This window comes from Bos taurus, chromosome 2, assembly GCF_002263795.3.
Source record: "Bos taurus isolate L1 Dominette 01449 registration number 42190680 breed Hereford chromosome 2, ARS-UCD2.0, whole genome shotgun sequence".
NCBI lineage: Eukaryota > Metazoa > Chordata > Mammalia > Artiodactyla > Bovidae > Bos > Bos taurus.
The window spans coordinates 11,342,452-11,356,351 of NC_037329.1; the positions used below are offsets into that span (position 1 = coordinate 11,342,452).

The window sequence follows — 13,900 nt, forward strand, 5'->3', positions numbered from 1 at the left end:
GCCCACCGGGCTCCACTATCCCTGGGATTCTCCAGGTAAGAACACTGGAGTAGGTTACCATTTCCTTCTCCAATGCAGGCAAGTGAAAAGTGAAACGGAAGTCCCTCAGTCAGTCATGTCCGACTCTTCGCGACCCAGTGGACTGCAGCCCACCAGGCTCCTCCGTCCATGGGATTTTCCAGGCAAGAGTGCTAGAGTGGGGTGCCATTGCCTTCTCCGAAACGTCTTCCTAGTCCTAAACAAATATCTAGTCCTTTCTATTTTTAATTTGTGAAGCTTTTGCAAGATATATTTCTTCACATAGCTGTTAGTTTTCCCATTTCTTAATTTTTCACTTCCCACCTCTTCACATACAATTCAAGACAGTCTTTTATTAGCCTCCCTCTCAATTCCTCTCTATTTACTACAGTAGCCAGTAATGTCATAAACCTTATACACTCTAGGGTGAAACTTATACACACAAATGAACACTAAAGCATGTGAAAACAAATTCATTTTCATATTTTTCCAATATACATTTGTGAAAAATATGCTGGTTTGTCATTTTTCTGATACTCACTAGATGACAGCCTGTCTGTTATGTTCCATGGTTAGAGCAATTAAATTCAGTTTGTTTTCCAGAATATTTTTGTTCCACTTTCTGTTATCTCCATACAATTAACAAAATGTATAGAATATGTGAATATAATTTTTACATTGTTTCAAAACAAAAAAAGAATAAATTTACCCACCTTTTACCTCAATTTATTGTAGCGTTTCTGCTCTATTGTTGTCATTTCCAGGACTCACCTTTGAATGAACAGAAGTGAGGCACACTCTGCCTCAAGAAAGAGTTTAAGTAGCTGAAACTTACCACTATTTTACATAGTATTTTGATAAGTTGTAGTGTTTGTTAATTTTAATTTATAGACCTTAGTAAAATAACAACCATGTCTTGACTTTGAGCATATAAAATAACAAATAGTTATCTTATCATTTTGGAGAGGTTAAATCTATTAGTTCCAGATAAACACTCTCTGAAGTCAGCAATTTTGGCATAAGTTCAAGATATCTGTTATTTGGACTTATTTTAAACTGAAATACTTTTTCCTTTTACAAATGTCAGTTGGATAAAGATAATAATTCAAAATAAATAGCCATAACATTGTTTTTGTCTAATTTAAATATATAAAAATCAGAAAGAGACACAAATATATAGTCCCTCAAAATAACACTAACAAGGTTTTCCTTCAGAATCAGTGAAAATGTACATGGAAAACTAGCTATGGATGCTCCACACATGAGTGACCTATCATATAACTCAGTGAGTATTCTTTGCTTGTTTTCATTCACACAAACAAGCAAACAAACAAAAAGAATAAGGGTAATCCTGGTGAAAAAAATCAAATACCACTAGGAGATGTTCCTTTTGTTTTTACTGTGAGTCATAAGTCTATTAAATTGCAGTGACACAGGGATATTATAACTGTTAAGCAAGTTATTTATATTTTTATTTGCAAGGAATCTCTTTCAAATTTTATTGTAACCATTGAAAGTTGCCAATTCAATTTGTTTGTTTGTTTGTTTCAGGTTTTGGGAATGGATTTTTTATTTGGGCTTCTCACAGTGGTTATAGCCACTCTGTCTTCAGAACAATCTCAGCACAGGAAATGTGTCACCAAGACTGCCCAGAAAAGTCTGACCAGCTGAATCTTATTGCTTAAAATACACATATTCACAATAACTGACAAAGGGTGATGTGCCTCACACAGGAATGTGTTAGCAATTGCAAATCTTCCGACTGTAGCACCAAACCCTTGACCCGTCCCTTTCTTCTCATTCGCCTGGAACACCAGGCTCCCTCAAATCTCTCCGGCCCCTCAAGTGTCCTTCAGCTCCCTACTTCAGTGCCTCTGTGTGCAGGGCAACCTCAGGTAGCAGGGGCCAGGCGGTGACACTGGACTCGAGTCCAGCTCCACCCGCCGCATGTTCGTTTTCTTCTCGTGCCTTTAGGGTCAGACACTGCAGTGAACCCAGCAGTAAACCTGCAGACCAGTTCCCCACTCTGACTGGAGAAGGAATCTTCAGAGGGCCAGAATCCACCCCTTTAACCAGTTAACTCAAACAGGGTTCATTTTGGTAAAACTTAATAGCCTTTGAGACACTTCAGTGAGTTGTTTGGGATTAACAAAAAATGCATCAGGAAAGGCATCTGAGGGGGGCTGCAGGCACACTCCTGCCTGCTCTGGCCACACGTCGGCCGCGTGCTGGAACTCAGCAGAGGGAGGTAAGCCCTATGGCACTGTGGTGGCCATCAAAGCCTCCTGGAAATTCTGGGTGGGGCCGATGCCTGGGCCAAAGCCAGTCTGAGCTTGACCCTGAAGATCCAGTCAAGCTTCTGTCTGAGGTTCCACCTTGGCCCTCTGTCCTGAGGGGGTTTGGACCCTCCTGGGGGCTGATGCCGAGGGCTGGGAGCAGCTGGGGAAAGCGGACAAGTTCAGAGCACTTTCCGCTTACAGGGAATAGGACACAGGGCTCCATGTGTCCATGGAGCAATGTACAAATTGCAGTGAAGGGTAGAGTAAAACCTCTACTTGGAGCACAGTATCTCTGGCAAACGTGGGGACTGCCGTCAACAGCACTGCTGAGTACACTCAAGTGCACAGTCAGACATTTGCTCAGTAAACAGTAAATGCGTAAAGTAAATTACCTTGAAAGGGCTGCGCCTGCTCCGAACGCATGGGTAATGTGAATAGAGTGGCTGCCGTTCAAAGTATATTCACAGGAAAACAAGGCTGGGGGCTCACACACAATGGACAGACGCACACAGGTTACTAGAAAAGTCATCGTATACAGACTGCACTTGTTCAACATGGATTTTGGTTTTGTGGACTCCAATTGCAGACACTTGTTCACCTAACAACCTCAGATTTGTCTATTTTGTGTGTATGTGTTTATATACATATACATATGTATACACATACACATAGATACGTGTGTATTCATATATATACAGATATATAGCTTCCTTTTTTTTTAATAAGACATTTTTATTAAATTAATTTATTTTTAGTGTTTTTTTTTAAGTCACAATTTGGAGTATCAGTATGTAAAGCAGATATTTATATTTATTTTATTTTTTTATTTTATTTTTTTAATTTTATTTTATTTTTAAACTTTACATAATTGTATTAGTTTTGCCAAATATCAAAATGAATCTGCCACAGGTATACATGTGTTCCCCATCCTGAACCCTCCTCCCTCCTCCCTCCCCATACCATCCCTCTGGGTCATCCCAGTGCACTAGCCCCAAGCATCCAGTATCGTGCATCGAACCTGGACTGGCATCTCCTTTCATACATGATATTTTACATGTTTCAATGCCATTCTCCCAAATCTTCCCACCCTCTCCCTCTCCCATAGAGTCCATAAGACTGTTCTATACATCAGTGTCTCTTTTGCTGTCTCGTACACAGGGTTATTGTTACCATCTTTCTAAATTCCATATATATGCATTATTATACTGTATTGGTGTTTTTCCTTCTGGCTTACTTCACTCTGTATAATAGGCTCCAGTTTCATCCACCTCATTAGAACTGATTCAAATGTTTTCTTTTTAATGGCTGATGGACATCTAGGTTGCTTCCATGTCCTGGCTATTATAAACAGTGCTGTGATGAACATTGGGGTACACGTGTCTCTTTCCCTTCTGGTTTCCTCGGTGTGTATGCCCAGCAGTGCGATTACTGGGTCATAAGGCAGTTCTATTTCCAGTTTTTTAAGGAATCTCCACACTGTTCTCCATAGTGGCTGTACTAGTTTGCATTCCCACCAACAGTGTAAGAGGGTTCCCTTTTCTCCACACCCTCTCCAGCATTTATTATTTGTAGACTTTTGGATCGCAGCCATTCTGACTAGTGTGAAATGGTATCTCATAGTGGTTTTGATTTGCATTTCTCTGATAATGAGTGATGTTGAGCATCTTTTCATGTGTTTGTTAGCCATCTGTATGTCTTCTTTGGAGAAATGTCTATTTAGTTCTTTGGCCCATTTTTTGATTGGGTCGTTTATTTTTCTGGAGTTGAGCTGTAGGAGTTGCTTGTATATTTTTGAGATTAGTTGTTTGTCAGTTGCTTCATTTGCTATTATTTTCTCCCATTCTGAAGGCTGTCTTTTTCACCTTGCTAATAGTTTCCTTTGATGTGCAGAAGCTTTTAAGGTTAATTAGGTCCAATTTGTTTATTTTTGCTTTTATTTCCAATACTCTGGGAGGTGGGTCCACAGAGGATCCTGCTGTGATGTATGTCGGAGAGTGTTTTGCCTATGTTCTCCTCTAGGAGTTTTATAGTTTCTGGTCTTACATTTAGATCTTGAATCCATTTTGAGTGTATTTTTGTGTATGGTGTTAGAAAGTGTTCTAGTTTCATTCTTTTACAAGTGGTTGACCAGATTTCCCAGCACCACTTGTTAAAGAGATTGTCTTTAATCCATTGTATATTCTTGCCTCCTTTGTCAAAGATAAGGTGTCCATATGTGCGCGGATTTATCTCTGGGCTTTCTATTTTGTTCCATTGATCTATAGTTCTGTCTTTGTGCCAGTACCATACTGTCTTGATAACTGTGGCTTTGTAGTAGAGCCTGAAGTCAGGCACATTGATTCCTCCAGTTCCATTCTTCTTTCTCAAGATCGCTTTGGCTATTCGAGGTTTTTTGTATTTCCATACAAATTGTGAAATTATTTGTTCTGGCTCTGTGAAGAATACTGTTGGTAGCTTGATAGGGATTGCATTGAATCTATAAATTGCTTTGGGTAGTATACTCATTTTCACTATATTGATTCTTCCAATCCATGAACATGGTATATTTCTCCATCTATTAGTGTCCTCTTTGATTTCTTTCACCAGTGTTTTATAGTTTTCTATATATAGGTCTTTAGTTTCTTTATGTAGATATATATTCCTAAGTATTTTATTCTTTCCATTGCAATGGTGAATGGAATTGTTTCCTTAATTTCTCTTTCTGTTTTCTCATTATTAGTGTATAGGAATGCAAGGGATTTCTGTGTGTTGATTTTATATCCTGCAACTTTACTATAATCATTGATTAGTTCTAGTAATTTTCTGGTGGAGTCTTTAGGGTTTTCTATGTAGAGGATCATGTCATCTGCAAACAGTGAGAGTTTTACTTCTTCTTTTCCAATTTGGATTCCTTTTATTTTTTTTTCTGCTCTGATTGCTGTGGCCAAAACTTCCAAAACTATGTTGAATAGTAGTGGTGAAAGTGGGCACCCTTGTCTTGTTCCTGACTTTAGAGGAAATGCTTTCAATTTTTCACCATTGAGGATAATGTTTGCTGTGGGTTTGTCATATATAGCTTTTATTATGTTGAGGTATGTTCCTTCTATTCCTGCTTTCTGGAGAGTTCTTATCATAAATGGATGTTGAATTTTGTCAAAGGCTTTCTCTGCATCTATTGAGATAATCATATGGTTTTTATTTTTCAATTTGTTAATGTGGTGTATTACATTGATTGATTTGCGAATATTGAAGAATCCTTGCATCCCTGGGATAAAGCCCTCTTGGTCATGGTATATGATCTTGTTAATGTGTTGTTGGATTCTGATTGCTAGAATTTTGTTAAGGATTTTTGCATCTATGTTCATCAGTGATATTGGCCTGTAGTTTTCTTTTTTTGTGGCATCTTTGTCAGGTTTTGGTATTAGGGTGATGGTGGCCTCATAGAATGAGTTTGGAAGTTTACCTTCCTCTGCAATTTTCTGGAAGAGTTTGAGCAGGATAGGTGTTAGCTCTTCTCTAAATTTTTGGTAGAATTCAGCTGTGAAGCCGTCTGGACCGGGGCTTTTGTTTGCTGGAAGATTTTTGATTACAGTTTCAATTTCCATGCTTATGATGGGTCTGTTAAGATTTTCTATTTCTTCCTGGTCGAGTTTTGGAAAGTTGTACTTTTCTAAGAATTTGTCCATTTCTTCCACGTTGTCCATTTTATTGGCATATAATTGTTGATAGTAGTCTCTTATGATCCTTTGTATTTCTGTGTTGTCTGTTGTGATCTCTCCATTTTCGTTTCTAATTTTATTGATTTGATTTTTCTCCCTTTGTTTCTTAATGAGTCTGGCTAATGGTTTGTCAATTTTATTTATCCTTTCAAAGAACCAGCTTTTGGTTTTGTTGATTTTTGCTATGGTCTCTTTTGTTTCTTTTGCATTTATTTCTGCTCTAATTTTTAAGATTTCTTTTCTTCTACTAACCCTGGGGTTCTTCATTTCTTCCTTTTCTAGTTGCTTTAGGTGTAGAGTTAGGTTATTTATTTGACTTTTTTCTTGTTTCTTGAGGTGTGCCTGTATTGCTATGAACTTTCCCTAGGACTGCTTTTACCGTGTCCCACAGGTTTTGGGTTGTTGTGTTTTCATTTTCATTCGTTTCTATGCAAATTTTGATTTCTTTTTTGATTTCTTCTGTGATTTGTTGGTTATTCAGCAACGTGTTGTTCAGCCTCTGTATGTTGAAATTTTTAATAGTTTTTCTCCTGTAATTGAGATCTAATCTTACTGCATTGTGGTCAGAAAAGATGCTTGGAAAGATTTCTATTTTTTTGAATTTACCAAGGCTAGCTTTATGGCCCAGGATGTGATCTATCCTGGAGAAGGTTCCATGTGCGCTTGAGAAAAAGGTGAAATTCATTGTTTTGGGATGAAATGTCCTATAGATATCAATTAGGTCTAACTGGTCTATTGTATCATTTAAAGTTTGTGTTTCCTTGTTAATTTTCTGTTTAGTTGATCTATCCATAGGTGTGAGTGGGGTATTAAAGTCTCCCACTATTATTGTGTTATGGTAAATTTCTGCTTTCATACTTGTTAGCATTTGTCTTACATATTGCGGTGCTCCCGTGTTGGGTGCATATATATTTATAATTGTTATATCTTCTTCTTGGATTGATCCTTTGATCATTATGTAGTGACCATCTTTGTCTCTTTTCACAGCCTTTGTTTTAAAGTCTATTTTATCTAATATGAGCTTTGCTACTCCTGCTTTCTTTTGGTCCCTATTTGCATGGAAAATCTTATTCCAGCCCTTCACTTTCAGTCTGTATGTGTCCCCTGTTTATACCTTCCTTTCTCAACCAAAACATCAACGCCTATTCTGAATATCATTATTCAAGAGTCGGGGAAGAACCAAGCTCTTCATGTGAACAGGGTTGGGCAGGGAATGTTAGTTTCAGCAGTTTGCTTTCTCCATTCAGATTATTCCTATCAAAGCTCACCTGGTTTCTGAAACAAAACTACAGGAAGTAAGGATCCTGTGGTCCTTCAGGAGGGCTGCCTACACTCTCCTATCTGGGCTACTGAGACTCTTTACATAGGCTACAAAAATCAGATACCCCACTCAAGGGGTGGTGCAGAGCAGGCAAAGGGCATGTAAACCACAGATAACCAAGGCATTCTTTTTCCAAGTGGTCAGTTTGAAAAAATAAACAAATAAACAAACAACTTATTCAGAATCAAGAGAAAATACTGTGCGAGAGCCAGACTTTGGGCCTGCCCTTCCTCAGGACCCACAGCCTCATTTGTTCATAGAAAACAGTGAGACGTGAAGGCCGGCAGACGTGTGTCTGGGACGGAGGGAGGGCACTGGTCACCCATGGGTGCAGATCAAAGGGCAGAGACAACGGAAAGTTGCACCTCCATCCGCTGCCACACTGCAGGGCCTCCTGCTCATTCACAGGAGTTCCAGAGACAGCCCCCACCCAAGCCTGCACATTATGTATCTCCTGGCTCAACTATAGTCAAGCTCTTTGAAGGCCAAGTTGAGAAAAAGACACAAACTTCCCTTTTCCAAAACAGAATTCTTGCCTGCCCACTGGTCAAGTTCTTGTTTTCAGCTTGCTTTTTTTTTTTTTTTTTCTTTAAAAAACAAAACAAAAGGCAGGTATATAATCTTCCAGCCTGAAACCAACCTGTGGCCAGCCAGATCCTGCTGAGAAGGGAGGAGCCCCTCCAGAACACCCTGGCACCGCGAGCTCGTCAGCTGGAATTTGAGAGCACAAGTCCCTTACCAATCCACCACACAACTGCAGTCAACTCTCCTCCCCACCACAGCAGAACACAGTTCTGGCTTCACAGATGCTGGTAGCAAGGGGAGACAATCCCTGGGCCTCTGTGAGCTTCCTTCTTCATCCAGGGCTGAGACCAGCCGCCTCCTCTGGACAGAGATGCAGCGAGGTTCTCATAAACTAACACCGGAAAGCACATCCATTCCATCACCAAGAGTCACCTCAGGGCACGGTCTCATTCCCTCCTTGGGGGCTTTTGAACACACATCTCTCTGACCCAAGCAGGCAGTGAGATGTGACTTTAAAAGAGGTAAAGGGGAATGGGGTGGGGTATGAGAAATGAGTCACAGGATAACTTCTCAGCCCTCCACAGCACTGTGTTTCTGTGGGGGGGGGGGGCAAGCCACCCACACCCCAAAGTGTACCTGGAGATGCAGGAAAATGCAGGAGCAGGGGTGCGGGGGAAGGAACACAGTTACTTAATGTTTCTCGCATGGTTTTCCCCTACCCTGATTGCATCGCCAAATCTCAGGTATAGCCAGGACCTGCTCTAGCTGGGGGAGCTGCTGCTCTGGGAGTTTGGGGAGTCCTGCTCGTTGATGGTGTTCAGCAGCAGGCAGGCAGGCGGCCTTGGCAGGTGTGGATGCCCGGGCTCCCGGGCCTGCTCCTCGGAGGGCTAGCAGAGACCTTCCTCCTAGTCGCCAGGTGGCCGCACATTGCAGCTGTCGCAGAAGTTCAGGGGCCCGTCCAGAGCATCGTAGATGAGTGCATTGAACTCTATGAGGTCATCATCATGGTGGCCCCGGTTGCACACACACACCTCGATGCCTGAGTCACCTGTGAAGCGGCGGTGTCTGCCAGGTGTCTTGTCTTTGTTGTCAGGGAGGGCGCTGCCCTGCTCAGAGCTGTACTCTTTCAGAAGCTCCTCCTTACATTCGGAATCCTTGTCCAGGAAGGCCGTGGGGTCCACCTCCCCCAGGCCAGCCACAGAGCCGCTGGGCTCCATGCCAGAGGTTTTGGTGGCTGCTGGGTCTGCTGGCACGTCAGAGGGCTCAGGGTCAGTGACGCTTGGGAGTCGCGTGCTACTTCTGCTGGGCCCGGACAAGGGGCTGCTCTGAGCCCCCTGGGAGTCCCTGGTGGGGTCGGTGCCTGGGGGGCTGCTGCCTGCAGAGCCACACTGTGCAGGTAGCTGCTGCTGCTGCTGCTGCTGCTGGAGCTGGAAGGCACTGTATGCTGGGGGAGGAGTTGGAGGTCGGTTCACCACTTCCTCATAAGGAGGTAGTAAATAGTTTGGCAAAAACCTGAAGTAAAATGGCAGCGCTGAGTAATTGTGGGCTTCCCCATAGGCGATCAGGTTGATGTCATGCTGCCGCTGCTAGGACTGAAGGTGATGCTTGGCTCGGCGGTGGTGGCAGACGCAGCAGCAGCTCAGGATGATGATGATGGTCCACACGAGCCAGAACCACCAGAGTTCATAGTAGTAGTTGCAGCACTGAGACTGTCCACAGCAGTGTCCTGTGTCACAGATGTAGCTTTGATTGTTGGTACCCATGCAGGTTTCCTTATCCTGCGGGGGTTCAGCCCTGACTGACAGGGGGCTGGGCAGCGCCTGGAGGAGCAGGAGCGCCCTGCCACCCAGGAGCCTTCTCCTCGCCATCCCCCTCCTGCTCCTGCTCCTCCGCCACGGCGCCGCCACCTCCCTCCTCCTCCCTCTCCTCCTCTTCTCTGTTCTTCCTTCTTCCCTTCTTTTCCTGTTTCCCAATTTGTTTTTTTTTTTTTTAATAAAATTAAACAAAATGAAAAAGTTCAGTCTCTTGAAGTAATGAAGATCTAGGATTTAAGAGCTGATATAAAAATCTCCGTATTGTTCAAAGCAGGTAACTTGCAGGTTGTATTTTATTTATTATTCACACATTACTTTGGATTCATATCTACTTACAATGAAAAAAAGGAAAAAGAAAGAAAGAAAATTGTGATTTAACTTTTGTGGTATGTGAATAATATAGGAACATTGGCAATTTCTTTCTTAATGGAGAGATGAGCAAAATTCATTTAAAAATTTCTCAGGATGGTCTTCTCTGAAGGGTAATTCTTATAGAATTTCTACCACTTCAGAAATTCTTTGTCTCTGAACTTCATCTGCTACTCATAGTAAATAAAATGTATGAAAACATGATAAGACTAAATTATAAATGTCAGTTTCTAAGACCTAAAAAAGTTGATTTAGTTCATCAGTCTGTAATATGGCAAGTAACTCATCATTATCAGAGTTTAAAATGAGTATACCAGTATACTAAAGTTTTTAGTATTCATAAATTTCATATATTTATATTACCTTTATAATATATTATTTATTACTTATATTAAATATAGACTATAATTATATGAAAAGTACAGCTGTCCTTAAAGATATTGTGGGTTTGATTCCAGTCCCCACAATAAAGCAAATATCACAATAAAGTCACACAAATATTTTGGTCTTCCAGTGCATATAGACGTTATATTTATACTTCACTGTATTAACTATGCAATGCTGCTGCTATTGCTGTTAAGTCGCTTCAGTCGTGTCCGACTCTGTTCGACCCCATAGACGGCGGCCCACCAGGCTCCCCCGTCCCTGGGATTCTCCAAGCAAGAACACTGGAGTGGGTTGCCATTTCCTTCTCCAAAGTATGAGAGTGAAAAATGAAAGTGAAGTCGTTCAGTCGTGTCTGACTCTTAGCGACCCTGTGGACTATAGCCCACCAGGCTTCTCCATCCATGGGATTTTCCAGGCAAAAGTACTGGAGTGGGGTGCCATTGCCTTCTCCGAACTATGCAATAGCATTATTTTAAAAATATCAATGTTTATACCTCAATTTAAAAATTCTTTATTGTTAAAAATTCTAATTATCTTGTTTAGTGAGTGGTAATAGTAGCATTAAATATCACAGACTATCATAACAAATATAACAATTAAGAAAAGATTTGAGATATTGAGAGAATTATCAAAATATCACACAGGAAAGATAAAGGAGTAAATGTCATTGGAAATGGTGCTGATAGACTTACTAGACACAGAGTTGCCACAAACATTCAATTTTTTGAAAAACATAGTATCTGCAAAGCAAAGTATCTGCAATAAAGAGAAGCACAGTAAAAGGAGTAATGCCTGTAAACATTTTCAGTGAATATGTTTTTTTGAGTACTATTTATTAGATTTAGAAATAAAATTTTTATGGTGAATACACTCCCAGAAGTTCCAGGTTACAAGATGAGATGGACAAGATGAGATGAGACATAGTTCTACTGAGGTCCTGTTCAAGAAAACCAAAATCTTTAAATGTGCTGAAAAAATCCGTTGTTTTCATGTAATGTAATTCTGAATTAGAAGCATTAAAAAATTAAAATGCACATTTTCCAAGGTAAAGAAGTACTATAAAGTAAAATAACATAAAGGATATTATTAATTTTCAAGTAAAAATATTCCCTTTTTTTTTTTGCCACAATGGAGCAATTTTATAGCATTTTTCTGGAAAAATTTGCACTAGAAACATATAAGTTCTAGACTAGATCAGATCAGATCAGATCAGTCGCTCAGTCATGTCTGACTCTTTGTGACCCCATGAATCGCAGCACGCCAGGCCTCCCTGCCCATCACCAACTCACGGAGTTCACTCAGATTCACATGCATCAAGTGGGTGATGCCATCCAGCCATCTCATCCTCTGTCGTCCCCTTCTCCTCCTGCCCCCAATCCCTCCCAGCATCAGAGTCTTTTCCAATAAGTCAACTCTTCTCATGAGGTGGCCAAAGTACTGGAGTTTCAGCTTTAGCATCATTCCTTCCAAAGAAATCCCAGGCACAAGCAATTAAAAAAATACTTATTAAGAGCGTCCCTGGTAGCTCAGTGGTAAAGAATCCACCTGCCAACGTAGGAAACACAGGTTCGATCCCTGGTCCAGAAAGATCCCACATGCCACGGAGCACCCAAGCCTGTGCACCACAACTACTAAGCCTGTGTTCTAGAGCCTGGAAACATCAACTCCTGAGCCTGCATGCTGCAACTACTGAAGCTCACTTGCCCTAGAGCCCATGCTCTGCAACAAGAGAAGCCACTGCAATGAGAAGCCCAGGCCCTTCATAACTAGAGAAAAGCCCAAGGAACAGCAAAGACCCAGCACAGTCCCAAATAAATAAATTATTTTAAAAATCCATATTGAAATAAGATATGATAATTATGTGAGGTAATATGGGTGCTGACTATTGCTACAATAACAATCATTATTAGAACTTATAACTATCAATTCAACATGTTTCAAACCTTAAATTTATGTAACTTACACCTGTAAGTTACACATAGTCAGTTATATTTCAGGGAAAATATAAAGAAATAAAAATACTTATTGAATGAATGAAATAAACTGTAAAATGTCATCTTATCTTCCCCGTCATTTTCCATCTGAGCAAACATGAGTGATACAACAAGAAACCCAGTCTGGTCATTAGTAGGACCAAGTCCTTGCTTGATCTCTTTGTGCCTTCTGTAATACTTGGATGAATATGTGTGAAATAACTTATTTGTCAACCTATCACTATTTTCATTTGCCATTGATTATTACATCTGCCATGCTCCTGGTAATATAGTTAAGACTATTTTAATAGCATTGAATGCACTAATAAAAAATTCAAATTGCATACATAGTGACTAAATCTTTTGAGAGTAGACAGAAATGTATGGACATTTGCACTAGAAAGAAATCTATTTCTAGTGCTGCAGCACAGTTGGGAGTGTGATCATGTCTTGTTTCATCAATGTTTATTAATTCATCATTACAGTGATACTTAAAAGTAAGATAAACCATGGCATTTTAATTACACTGCATATACATACATTTTTTTTTTCCTTAAGAGAAGACTTACTGTAATTTATTGTTATTCAGAAGGATAGAGCTTTCTTAAAATGGGTCATTCCATAATCAGCATGGTCCAAATTAGCTGACAGTACAGAAGAAAAAATAATTTGGAGTTTAGCCATGTTCATTTTAACTAATGGATCATATTAAACAAGTTTTTGACATGTTAAAAAAAATCCAACTCCCAAGTCAAGTTACTGTGCATTTAACATCTTGCTCAGCTAATAAAATTATCTTACTCTGGAATACATCTTCCTGATTTTTACTTGCAAATAACAGAATTAAACATTTTTGTCTGTGTCACAGAATACTGCCTAGACATGAATACTGAGAATAAGCAGGAAGGGTATTGAAAAAGTGTAATGACTTATATTTAATAACTAGAGATTGTATGGGGCATTCCCTTATTAAATATTTACCATCTGCTAGAAAACCAGATGGCCAAGTTGTTCTTTGATAATATGGTTCACAATTATGCATTAGCTTTGCTCTGGTATAAACAAAAATTTTTCCAAAAAGGAAAAGAAAAACAATCAATCTTTTCACGTCAAGATTTTAATTATTAAATTTTAATCTTTTAAAAATGAAATTTATTATGGTTGGTTACTAGGATACATTTTCTTTAAAAAAGTTACATATTTTTTAATAAGAATGATTGAGCCAAAATGATTGCAACATTTAGGTGCATTGGAATATCTAAAAACTTAGCTAAATAATGAGTGGGCTTCCCTGGTGATTCAGTGGCAAAGAATCCACCTGCCAGTGCAGGAGACATGATAGATGTGGGTTTGATCCCTGGGTCTGGAAGATCCCCTGGAGAAGGAAATGGCAACCCACTCCAGTATTCTTACCTGGAAAATCCCATGGATAGAGGAGGCTGACAGGCTACAGTCCATTGGGTCACAAAGAGTTGGACAAGACTGAGCACAAATAATGAATACTGAGATAATTTGC

General features: G+C 40.1%; 1 pseudogene; it reads right to left on the bottom strand.

The window, feature by feature from the left end:
• Window positions 1-8,583: 8,583 nt before the first annotated feature.
• LOC789157 (WW domain binding protein 1-like) lies at window positions 8,584-9,782 on the bottom strand (annotated as a pseudogene).
• Between the last annotated feature and the right edge of the window lie 4,118 nt (window positions 9,783-13,900).